The sequence below is a fragment of the Henckelia pumila genome, chromosome 4 (genome assembly GCF_033568475.1).
Source record: "Henckelia pumila isolate YLH828 chromosome 4, ASM3356847v2, whole genome shotgun sequence".
Lineage (NCBI taxonomy): Eukaryota > Viridiplantae > Streptophyta > Magnoliopsida > Lamiales > Gesneriaceae > Henckelia > Henckelia pumila.
The window spans coordinates 147122987-147136096 of NC_133123.1; positions in this window are offsets into that span (position 1 = coordinate 147122987).

Below are 13110 nucleotides of genomic sequence, written 5' to 3' on the forward strand. Positions count from 1 at the left end.
GCCGAGCACCCCGAGTTGTTTTAAGATTTTGTACTCTGTTGTATCGAATGTATATTGTTCAGTTGTAATAAGAGCATTGATTTTGCGTACTATGTTTTCCTTAAGATGTAATTTCGAGGACGAAATTTCTTAAGTGGGAGAGAATGTAGTGACCCGCAATTAATCAAGGTAATTAAGGAAATTAATTACTAAATTTTTCCTAAAATTATTCGAAGTGGATCGGAAGCTCCGAAGCACAGATCGGAAGCTCCGATCGGGATCGGACGTTCCGTTGGAGGATCGGACGTTCCGATCTGGATAGGGCTGGCGTCATCACCAACGTCAGCAAGATGACGTCACTGCTTACGCACATGAGGTAACATCGGAAGTTCCGATGTCACGATCGGACGCTCCGTTCACGATCGGACATTCCGATGAGGGATCGGACGTTCCGATCGCCGTCTATAAATAAGGGGTCCGAGCCCTCATTCTGTGCACCGATTTCCCCTCCTCTCCTCTAGTTTTCGAATCTTCTTACTTAGATCTACGGAGTTCTAGGCATCCTATTGGGAATTCGGAAGTTGCCTAGCGATCCCGGCGTCGTAGCGGATGTGTGCCTAAGTTTTGAGGCGATTCTACACCAGCGGGCTGACGACGGACGAAGGTATAATTTGGCTTTCTAAAAATATTTTAGAGTATGAAATAGCTTAGTTAAGGCTTTTAGAGCGTTTATTGTAATGCATGGACTTTTGCATGTGTAGACGCAGTAGAGCAGACTTGTAGGCTTTGGACCTAGATGGGTGTGCTAGGAGTTGACCTGCAGTGTTAGAGGTACGTAAGTACTGACCGAGATAGCCGACATGATATTTATACATATGTGTGTGATGCATGATGTATGTGCTGTATTGGCTATGTTTTACTGTTTTTAGCACATGCATATGTTTTTACGGAGACTGCATCGGGTATGATGTGAGTCATGATAGTTTCCATCAATCGAGGCGATTCTTTCTGAGGATTCGTGTCTTGGGAATATATGAGTACCACACGGAGTCGCTCTCTTGCCCGGTACTGTGTATTCCAGGCACCATGAGTAAAGTGATTTAACCCTGATTTTTAAAGTCATGTGCATGCTTATATTTGTATTTATATCATTGCTTCCGTATTGAGCGTAGTCGCTCACGCCCTTTATGTTTCGTGTTTTGGGACACCTTGTGGCGAGTCAGGTCTGAGGCTGGACGGTCCCGGTGGTTCTCAGCAGGGTTGAGGTTGCTACCTTGCAGAGGTAGTTTGTTAGGGATTCTGATACCCTAATTTCGATTTGGTTGTATGAAGAATTATACACTGTTTCTATCATCGGTTGTATTCTGCCGATTGGATTTGTTGTACTTTGGAATTATCCGCTATTTAAAGCTTTAATTATTGTTGCTTGCGCTAATCGCTCTGATTAGATAGTGGATCCGGGTAGGGTCACTACACTTTCCATGGATAGTACTAAGGCATCATGTACATCCTCAGTAACAGCATTTACATTATTCTTGGGTGCTCTGCAGTCCTTTTTTATGTGACCAGTTTCACCATAGCTCCAGCACTTCATTTTCTTTTCAAAGAAATTTTGTCTTTTCCATTCCTTGACTTGGATCTGCCACGCCATCGGTTAGAATTCTTTTCAGCACTTCGGCCCCTACTTCTGTTTTCGAGATTTAGGGCAGATCTCGATGATGTTGCTTCTCCCGAATCCTTCCTGCGAACTTCTTCACCAAGGATTCGATCTCTGACATCATTGAATTGTAACTTTCCCTTTCCAGCAGAATTGCTAACCGTTGCCCGCATCGGCTCCCAAACATTTGGTAAAGACGCCAAAAGAATAAGTGCACGGATCTCATCATCAAATTTGATTTCAACCGATGTTAGCTGTGAAACAATCGTGTTGAATTCATTGATGTGTGCCGCCACCGAAGCACCTTCCTCCATCTTCAAGTTGAATAACTTTTTCATGAGGAACACTTTATTATTTGCTGATGGCTTCTCGTATATGTCCGACAAAATGGACATCATCTCTTCCGTGGTTTTTGCCTCCGCCACGTTGTGTGTCACGTTCTTTGTTAGGGTCAATCGTATTACCCCTGAAAGGATAATTATTCCTTGATATGTTTCCATGTTTTGAAAGATTGTATTAATGTGTTTTGCCTTTCTAGGATTGTTAATTAATATTGTGTTTTCTATCTATATGTTTGATATATTTTAAACTAGGAATTACTTTGATTTGAATTGAGATAATATAATATTCCTAGATTTAAAATATGGTTGATTGGGTTAATTATTTTGTAGGAGATATTATGCACTTATCATAATATATATTTATCTCCTAACTTATCTTTGTTTCCTTATCAATGTAGATTCAAGTTTGAATTAAGGAAACAAGATCAAGCCCTTTTTGGAGATAAAATTGGAAGACATTCACGTTGAATAAATAGGAGAGTAGATCAAAAAGCGTGGTGTGCAGAACGTAGTGCAGAATAGAGCGAGCGAGAGCAGAGAAACACATATACTGCACAAGAGAGAGTTTCACGTCGAAAATTCAGAGACTCATTCATGAGAAATCAAGAGCTCTGAATTACATAAGAAGATTGGAGTTTTCTGTATTGCCGTAAAGCTTTTCGAGAACACTTGAAGATTACACTTGCAAGAGTGTTGATCGAAAGACCTTTTGTGGTTCTCGAATTTTGGCAATCAGGATCAATTCCTTTTGGTTTTATCGTTTTGCTTTTCGTGATTTCCGTTTATGCCTTGAAGGTTTGAGAGCACTGAAGATTGGTGATCGAAGTTGTGTTGCTCTCGTATTTTGGCATCAAGGATCAACTCCTATCTTGGGTTTTCTTGTTCTACTTTCAGTAGACTTTTAAGGGAGTTGTTTTTATTTATTCTTTATTTTCTCACATGATTGAGAAAATTGATTTTTGAAATAATTCACTAGTTTTAGGGTGTGTAAAACTCTTTGATTATTTTCTAGTGAAAGTTTTGCCCTGAGGCGCTGCAAGAGTATTTTATACTCTTGCTTAAATATTTGAGTCTGATTTGTTTGGTTGCTTATCTATTTTATTCATGCTTTCAAAAATTCGGATGCATGTTAATCAAGGTGTTATTGAAAATGTTGTCAACACCTAGTGACAACATCTGAATCTGTTTTATGTGCAGACTTTTATTACTTTAGTACTTGTGCATATTTACTCTTGAGTATTTTTATTGTTGGTTTGCTGTTACTATTCACGTTTTAATATTTCCGCTGCATGTTGTGTAGGATGTTGTCAAGACCTAGTGACAACATCTGATTTTGATAATTTTTATGAACTATGATATCCCTTACAAGTGGTATCAGAGCCTACTCTTGATACACTAAGAGCTGATTCTGGATTATTTTTTCAGGAATATTATGGATTCAACAACAGCAAACTCATTCTTCAAACCTCAAGAAGTATTTGAATCAGATTTGGGATATGACTCGATGTCACTCATCACAAAGAAGTTTGATGATTATCTGAAGAAGATGAGGGAGACAAAGAACATCGATCAGAAACTCAAAGCTCCACTTTTTTCGGCTGCTAACAAAACTCTGAAAATAGGCAGGCCTGATCAATCATCAAGGAAGTTTCCTGATCCTCAAAAGCCTCTACTTATGCTGGAAGGAAAGAAAAAGCCTACTGCAAAGAAGATTGACACGGTGCAATATCATGAATGTCAAGGCTATGGTCATTTTGCCAATGAATGTGCAAACAGGTTTCAGAAATGGATGAACACATCTTTGACTGGTGAATATTCTGAAGAAGGTAAAGAACAGAATGAAGAAGAAAGCCACACATCCCTGACAGCATTGATGGAAAGAAAGAAGCTGATGCAAGTCAATCCTTTAGGTGTTGCCACACCTGGCCGCAACATCACCCAAAGGTCAGTATGTTTAAATTCTTTTACTGCTGATAATGTGAATAATTCTGATGCAGGTGATGAAAGAATGTCTCTGGAAGATGAGCGAATGCAATATGAAGAGTTATATGCTGACTGGGTTGAACGAAATAAGAAGAACACTTTTCTTTCAAGAAAAAATTCTGATTTGAAGGCTGATATATCAAGACTTGAAGTTATGCTGAGTAAGAAGGATCTGGAATTAAGTCAGGTTAAGGATGAACTCATGAAAGCTAAGGCTACACTGACTAAATTCAACTCAAGCACAACCAAGCTTGATTCTTTACTCATGATGAGAAGAGATGGACTAAGTTTTGAAAACAGTAAATTTGAGGTTGGTGAATGTTCAAAAGCTCCTGTGTTTGTCAAAGAAAATAGTTGTCCAGGAAGCTTAACAGAAAAGGTCACAACAACCGATCCTCCAAAACCAAAGCCACAACCTACTGTTCCTATAAAGTCTGGGAGAAAGCGTAAGTTTGTATGTCATTACTGTCATAGACCTGGTCATATCAAACCATACTGTTTTAAGTTGCAGGAAGATTATTGGCAGAGGTCTGCATCTAAGGTGTTGCCTAAGGTGTTGCCAACACCCTCCCACAACATCCCTAAGAACATATCCACCGAAAGAAAGGTTTGGGTACCAAAAGCTGATATTAACTATTATATGATTTATACTGCTTTGAGAACTAATGTTTCAGGTGTTTGGCATTTTGATAGTGGAAGTTCACGTCATATGACAGGTTCAAGACAATTTCTCACAGATTATGTTGAACTGAAAAGTGGGAAAGTGACTTATGAAGGAGGTTCGCAAGGAAATATCGTTGGAAAAGGCACACTGGATGTTGCTGGTTTGCCTAAACTTTGCAATGTGCAAAATGTTGAAGGACTAACTGCAAATTTAATAAGCATTAGCCAGCTTTGTGATGATAATTTGCATGTGCAATTTAATAAGAAATTATGCAAAGTTTTTGATAGCTCTAACATGTGTTTGATGACAGGTACGAGGTCGTTTGATAATTTCTATCAACTTGGAGAGGAGATGACATGTAGACATTCAAAGGTGGATGAATTTAACCTATGGCATCAAAAGTTGAGACATGCAAACTTCAAGAATTTGAAGAACTTAAGTAAGTTTGATGTTGTTAGAGGTATGCCTAATCTAAAATCTGGAATTCCATTTATTTGTGAGACATGTCAAAAAGAAGCAGACCAGGGTCTCACATCAGATGTTGCCAACATCTGAGACAACACTCTGTCTTCAGCTTGTATATATGGACTCGATGGGTTCAATGGATGTGAAAAGCTGTGGAGGTAAGAAATATTCTGTTGTTTGTAGATGATTTTTCACTATATACTTGGATAAGATTTGTGAGAGAAAAATCAGATATATTTGATGTTTTTAAGAAATCGCTCACAAGGATTGTGAATCTTCACAACTTGAAGGTGACCAGAATTCTCACTGATTATGGTAAGGAGTTCGAAAACTTTTTTTTTGAGAATTTATGTGATAAAAAAGGTATTTCTCATGAATTCTCTGCTCCTAAAACTCCACAATAGAATGAAATTGTTGAAAAGAAAAATATAACTTTGCAAGAGATGGCTAGAGTGATGTTAAGTTCTGAAAATATCTCAAAACATTTTTGTGCAGAAGCCTTAATCACAGCACGTCACATTTCAAATAGAGTATATTTGAGGAATGGTTCTACTATGACTTCTTATGAAACATTCATGGGAAAGAGGCCGAACCTTAAGTACTTTCATGTTTTTGGCTGTGTATGTTACGTTTTGAATGATATTGATCATTTTGCAAAGTTTGATGATAAAAGTGACAAGTGTTTGTTCTTAGGTTATTCTTCGGATATTCAAGATTACATGATGTTTAACTTAAGAACTCGGACAATTTTTAAGTCTATCAATGTTGTTTTTGATGACTTTGCAGATCTGAAGAAGAAAACTGTCGAAGATGAAATGTATGATCTGTTTGAAAATTCTGGAAATTTAGATGTTGTCCAAGGTGTTACAACACCTGTGACAACACCTCATACAGAATCTCCAGAAACAAAAATTTGAACAATCCACTGCTGAAAATAAGGATGAAGACAATGAGGTCATTGTAGATGTGCATGGAGATATACAAACCCGAAGGAAAGAAAATGTGGATTATCGAAAGATGTCTGAACTAATTTGCATGAGCTCCACGTTTTCACAGGTAAGATTTTCATGCTTTGTGTCAAACAGTGAACCAAAAAGGTTGGGATTGTATGGATTGTAGCAAGCACCACGTACATGGTATGGAAGATTAACCAAATACTTGCTCAATCTTGGATTCAAAAGATGTGAGATTGATAAGACATTGTTTGTGCAAAAGTCTCAAGGTAATATTCTTATTTGCCAAGTTTATATGGATGACATAATCTTTTGTGCTTCTTGTGAAAAACTTGTTGATGAATTTGTGAAGTGCATGTCGTCTACTTTTGAGATGATTATGGTTGGTGAATTGAATTATTTCTTGGAGTTGCAAGTGAAACAAATGCATGGTGGAATTTTTGTATCTCAAATACAGTATGCTAGAAATCTTATGAAAAAGTATTTGAATGAAAATTGTAAACACATGCGTACACCAATAAGGTCAAGTGAAAAACCGTCGAGGGAAGATGTTGTCGAAGGTATTGACAACACCCTCTACAAAATCATAATTGGAAGTATCTTGTTTTTTGTGCTACTAGGCTAGATATCATGCTTAGTTGAATGTGTACTGTGATAATTCAAGCGTTATTGATATATGCAAAAATCCAGTACAACACTCTCGAACCAAACACATAGATATTTGACATCACTTCATTAGAGATTTGGTCGAGAAAGGCATGATCTGTATTGAGTTTATTAGAACGGATAACCAATTAGCTGATATTTTCACCAAAGCATTGGATTTCGAGAGATTTTTCAGTCGAAGGAAGTCTCTCAGTTTGTGTGCATTATAGACAGAACTGAGATGTTGTCTGGAGTGTTGCCAACACCCTGCGACAACACCTTTTCATGCATGTGCATCTTTAGGTTCATTAGGCATGTTGCATTCATGCATTCATTCTGTTTTGTGATGTGTTGGATACTTTGTAACCATTGACCAGTTTTCACTCAGGATTCTTTGCAAATTGTTTTACAGTTTAATGAGATTTAATTGAAGAAGAGTTCTGACTAAATCACGAAGTAGTGGAGGGATGTTCGTGTATTCCATGATCCTGCCCAAGTGAAAAGTGATTTCGCAAATTCAGAAACTCAAAATAACAAAATGGTTAAAAGAGATAATCTCAATCATCAAATTTGATTGAAAATCAGAAGCAAATGGAAAAAGCTACCTAAAGGGGTCCGTTGAAGATCGTTCCTTTAGTGTGCAAGCTACCACTTCTGTAATAATGAATTTAATGGCTGTCTGATAATAAAATTTTTGAGAATCTTAGGATGTTGCTGGAAGATGTTGCCAACATCGTGGACAACACCTCATTTGTCAACATATTTTTTTTGCATGTGATTGCATTTTATTGCATTGTTACACTCTGTTTTTAGACATAATTAGGACATGCATATTTATTTTATGGTGAATATATATTGCTGAGAAGTTTGAAGTTCGAAATAAGCAAAATTTAGTGATTTGCTCAATCCACTAATATTTTGAATTGATTTTTGATTGAAAGTGTTTTTAGTGGAGTTTATTTCGATGTGGAGTTTCTTTATGGAAATCTTGTGAAAATCAATTGGCTTGAGTTATTGCCTTAATTCGAAAATTTATTGCTATAATGATTTCAAACTCCATTTTAACGTTGGCAATTGTTACTGTTAGGGAACATTAACTGCGACCGAGTGTTAAGAGGTAAAGGGTTTGTGTTTAGATTTGATCTTATCATCAGAATATTTTATGGAAAGAATTTTGATTCACTGATTTTGAAACAGAGATGGGCTACAAATAAGATGTTGAGCCAGATGTTGACAACACCTCTGACAACATCTTAGAGGATGATTTTTTTTGAGATATTTGATGGTCATTGTTACTGCTGTTGATTCATCTTTGATGGTCATTTTTACTGCTGCTGATCCATCCCTTGCATTCTCTGATGAAGGCTCTGAGGAATCTTCCTCAGAAGCAGATGTTTCATCAGATGCTGCTGACATTCTTGCTGATATCTTAGATGAGGAGTATTTGAATATTGTAGAATTTTTTAGAATTCGGAATTTGCTGGCTACTGTCACTGTTATTACACCTTTCTGTAGGAACCCGATGTTGCTGTTTCTGCGGAAGATATTTTTGCAGGTGTTGCTGACACCCTGACAACACCTTAGATGAAAAATACCGAGTAAGCCGATCCTATTCCTTTGTTTTTTTTTTTCTGAGAATGCTGCAAACGATTGGCAACACTATGTCAATTGTGACTTCTTTGAGGACCACACCATTGATTTGAAAGCATATGGCGCACAAAGTCTGGAAAAAATTTTCCAACTCAGAAATATGTTCGCTACTGTGATATATGCTACTCTTTACTTTAGACTTATGGTCTTGGAATTATACTGAAATTTGACTAAAGCTGTGTCGAACCCTCTTTCGCAAAATTTGGGAAAATTCATGTGAGGGTTCATATTTTCGAGTTTAGTCCTACTGTGATTAATGGATTCTTTAACTCACCCTAGGTGGAAAAAGATGTGCAGCCTGCTCTTATAAGATAGCTTATGTTCTTTCAAGACTGCAATCAAGACTTGGACTCCGTCCACAAATTTCACGTTTGTCACCAAACAACAAACTGGTGTGATATTTGCTGTAGGAACTGGAGCAGCTTTGAACTTTGGAAATCTTGTGTTGTACTACAGTTATGCAATATGCAAACTGTGGGTTGGTATCTTACATGCTCATGTTTCCTTATTTGATATTTGTTGTGCTAGTATCTCAATATTTTGAAAACCATGATGATGATCTTTTATCTGCTGTTGTTGAGGTACTGAATCTTGCACCAGCATTACTTAGAGGTAACATGAAATTGGACCTACCTTGGTCAGAAACAGGTGCTGCTGCAGATGCTGTGGCAGATGTTGCCAACACCTCCCCTGCCACTGCCATATTTGTTCCTCCTACTTCAACAACGGGATTCTATCTTTATTCAATCCCAGATGCTGCATGTTGAACAGAAGATTTTACAAGCCAAAGAAGACATTGCTTACTATGAATCTCTTATGTCTTAATATCGAATTTTTCTTGGTGTAGGTACCTCTTCTGGACAAAAAGGGGGAGAAGATAATCTGATGGCTCTAGCTCTGATGGAGAAGATAGTGACTCTGGTTCTGAAGGAGAAGAAGCTAGTTCTGGCAAAGCAAATGATAGATCATCACAGAGCATTAAGTTTAATTTTTTGTGGTTTATTTTGCTCTGCTCTGATTTGTCTTTATGTTTTTGCTCTGATCTGGTTCTAATCAATGTTAGCTTGTTTGATTATGACTCTCTGATTTGTTCTAAGTTTTTTTCTGCCCTGACTTAAGTGTTGTGAGGAGATGTTGGGAATATCCTCGACAACATCTGTGCTTAGACTAAGGGAGAGAATGTATTTTCGTATTCAGGGAGAGAATTGCTATTCAGAGGAGTTGTGATGTGTACTGAATTGATTAAATGTGTTTTGTGATTCACTTTTGAACAGGTATTAAGTATTTTCTGATATCGCTAAGTGTTGTGCTCAGATGTTGCCAACATCCTTGACAACACTCAGAATTGAAAGATCAAATTCAAGGGGAGAACTGATTTGATAAGTTTGAACTCAGGGGGAGTTCTGAGAATTAATATTCAGGGGGTTGCTGAATTGGTTTTAGGTGTTTTGTCTAGAAAGTCAAAAAGGGGGAGATTGAAAAGATAATTATTCCTTGATATATTTCCATGTTTTGAAAGATTGTATTAATGTGTTTTGCCTTTCTAGGATTGTTAATTAATATTGTGTTTTCTATCTATATGTTTGATATATTTTAAACTAGGAATTACTTTGATTTGAATTGAGATAATATAATATTCCTAGATTTAAAATATGGTTGATTGAGTTAATTATTTTGTAGGAGATATTATGCACTTTATCATAATATATATTTATCTCCTAACTTATCTTTGTTTCCTTATCAATGTAGATTCAAGTTTGAATTAAGAAAACAAGATCAAGCCCTTTTTGGAGACAAGGCATCAACGGAAATCACGAAAAGCAAAACGATAAAATCAAAAGGAATTGATCCTGATTGCCGAAATTCGAGAACCACAAAAGGTCTTTCGATCAACACTCTTGCAAGTGTAATCTTCAAGTGTTCTCGAAAAGCTTCACGGAAATACAGAAAACTCCAATCTTATGTAATTCAGAGCTTTTGATTTCTCATGAATGAGTCTCTGCATTTTCGACGTGAAACTCTCTCTTGTGCAGTATATGTGTTTCTCTGCTCTCGCTCGCTCTATTCTGCACTACGTTCTGCACACCACGCTTTTCGATCTGCTCTCCTATTATTCAACGTGAATGTATTTTGAGAGCACTGAAGATTGGTGATCGAAGCTGTGTTGCTCTCGTATTTTGGCATCAAGGATCAACTCCTATCTTGGGTTTTCTTGTTCTACTTTCAGTAGACTTTTAAGGGAGTTATTTTTATTTATTCTTTATTTTCTCACATGATTGAGAAAATTAATTTTTGAAATAATTCACTAGTTTTAGGGTGTGTAAAACTCTTTGATTGTTTTCTAGTGAAAGTTTTGCCCTGAGGCGCTGCAAAAGTATTTTATACTCTTGCTTAAATATTTGAGTCTGATTTGTTTGGTTGCTTATCTATTTTATTCATGCTTTCAAAAATTCGGATGCATGTTAATCAAGGTGTTATTGAAAATGTTGTCAACACCTAGTGACAACATCTGAATCTATTTTATGTGCAGACTTTTATTACTTTAGTGTTTGTGCATATTTACTCTTGAGTATTTTTATTGTTGGTTTGCTGTTACTATTCACGTTTTAATATTTTCGCTGCATGTTGTGTAGGATGTTGTCAACACCTAGTGACAACATCTGATTTTGATAATTTTTATGAACCATGATATCCCTTACAACCCCTAACACTTGTCGGTCAAGAAGCTCTCACTCATCATCCTCCATCTTTTCTGGCTTCACCCCGGATAGAGGTTGATGTAGCTTCTTGCTATACAGATAATCTTTAATCTGTAAGCGCCAGAACGTGAAATCTGTACCGTCGAACTTATTGATTTCAGGTCCCGATCCGTCATTTCCGGCCATCGCTTCTCCTGCCTTAATAAAATTTCAAAAAATCTTTTCTCCAAGGCTCCCGAACACCGTAACCTTGCTTTGATACCAGTTGTTATGGATTATGCCGAAGCGAACATGACGATAATAGAAATTGCGGAATAAAATAATCAATAAGGACACCAAAGATTTACGTGGTTCACCAAAAATAGGCTACGTCCACGGAGCTGCTGCCAATATTTATAATCGGAGAAATATTACAAGTGTATACAAAACACTATATCTCTCACCCGATCCCAACACCCCAGTATTACCGAGAAAAAATATTTCTCTAACTCACACAAGAAAACACTCAAGAAAACCCAAGAAACTCTTTTTCTTAACTCTCTTTTCTTTTGCTCTCTCACTCTCCCATCCTCCACCTGCCATCATCCCATCAGTCTATCACCTAACATAATTAACGTAAGATGTCGCACAAAAATAGTATAAAATAATGTTTAAAAGAGTTTTTAAAAAACATTTTTAAATTTATTTAACAAAAATTGTTAATATAAAGTTGAGAAATACTTTTTAATAACTCTGTTGAACCTTAACTAAATAAAGCGCAGAACTTTGATCGAGAAATAATAAATACAGTTGTAAATATACACACAGCATCATAAGTTGAAATTTATTTGTTTTTAACAACAATGTACATATATTACCTAAAAGTTTGCACTCACTCCATGGTTTGATGTGATATCTCTACTCGTTTTCATAATCAAAGCCATTGTTATTTTATTTGTCATTTTCCTCATTGGAGATCAGCCCAACCAACCAAGGGTGGGATGGCCACAACAACTTCAACATAGTTTCTTATAAGTTAAAATAGAAAGAAATATCATTTTTTTAAATAGTTTGAAATGAAATTTTTATCATTTTTTTGGGAAAACTGTAATTTTGGTTATATTTGTCACTTTGTGATTTTGGTTTTGTATGTTTTTATATATAGTTTTAGTCATGTATGTTCCAATTTTTAGTAATTTTTTTCTTCGAAAATGCTTCACATCATCACTGCATTTGTGTTATTTCAGTGCCATATCGGAAAAATGACTAAATTTATCAAAAAAACCAATATAACGGACTAAAAATAAAATATAAAAATATGGATCACCGAAATCACAAAGTGACAAATATATAAGATAAAAAAAATAAACAATTTGCTCTCTTTTTTATTTTGAAACAATGTAACCAATTTTTGAAATTTAAATGATAAAAGATAATAGATAGAATAGGAAGAGATTTGATGGTAAAAGATAATATAATAAATTCATGTTTATTTTAATAAGATAGAGGGTAATTTAAAGAAATAAAAAAGTTATACCATGATTCCATTCTTTTTTATTTTTATTTTTATCATGACCCCATTCTTGTTAGTAACTAGTATTTTAGTTATCATTTGTATAAATAGTCTTCTACAATTTAAATTTATATAATTTTCCTATTGAAATTTGTTTGTGAGCAAGAAAATTTCTTATTTGGTTGGTATACTGTCATAGACTATCTTATTCATTTCTAATAAAATATTAAAATTACGCACATAGCATAAAAAAATAAAAAATGAAATATTAATTTTAGTTTTAAAAAAAGGGAAAATTGAAGCCGGTGACCTAAATTTGGAGGAAACCACAAATCGCTTTTAGGTGATAGCAAGTACTTCTAATACATGATACAATATGTATCATATCCACATACTGCTTCTCATGAACTTTTAACCCAAAACACACACATAGTTTGTGTGCAATAATATCTAAAAATTAAGAAAAGATATTAAGATTAATAATTAAGATGGTACAGTGATCACGATCATAGTAAAATAAAAAAAAATCAATACATATATATAAGAATTAAATAAAATTAAAGGTTTCATAATATTTTTAAT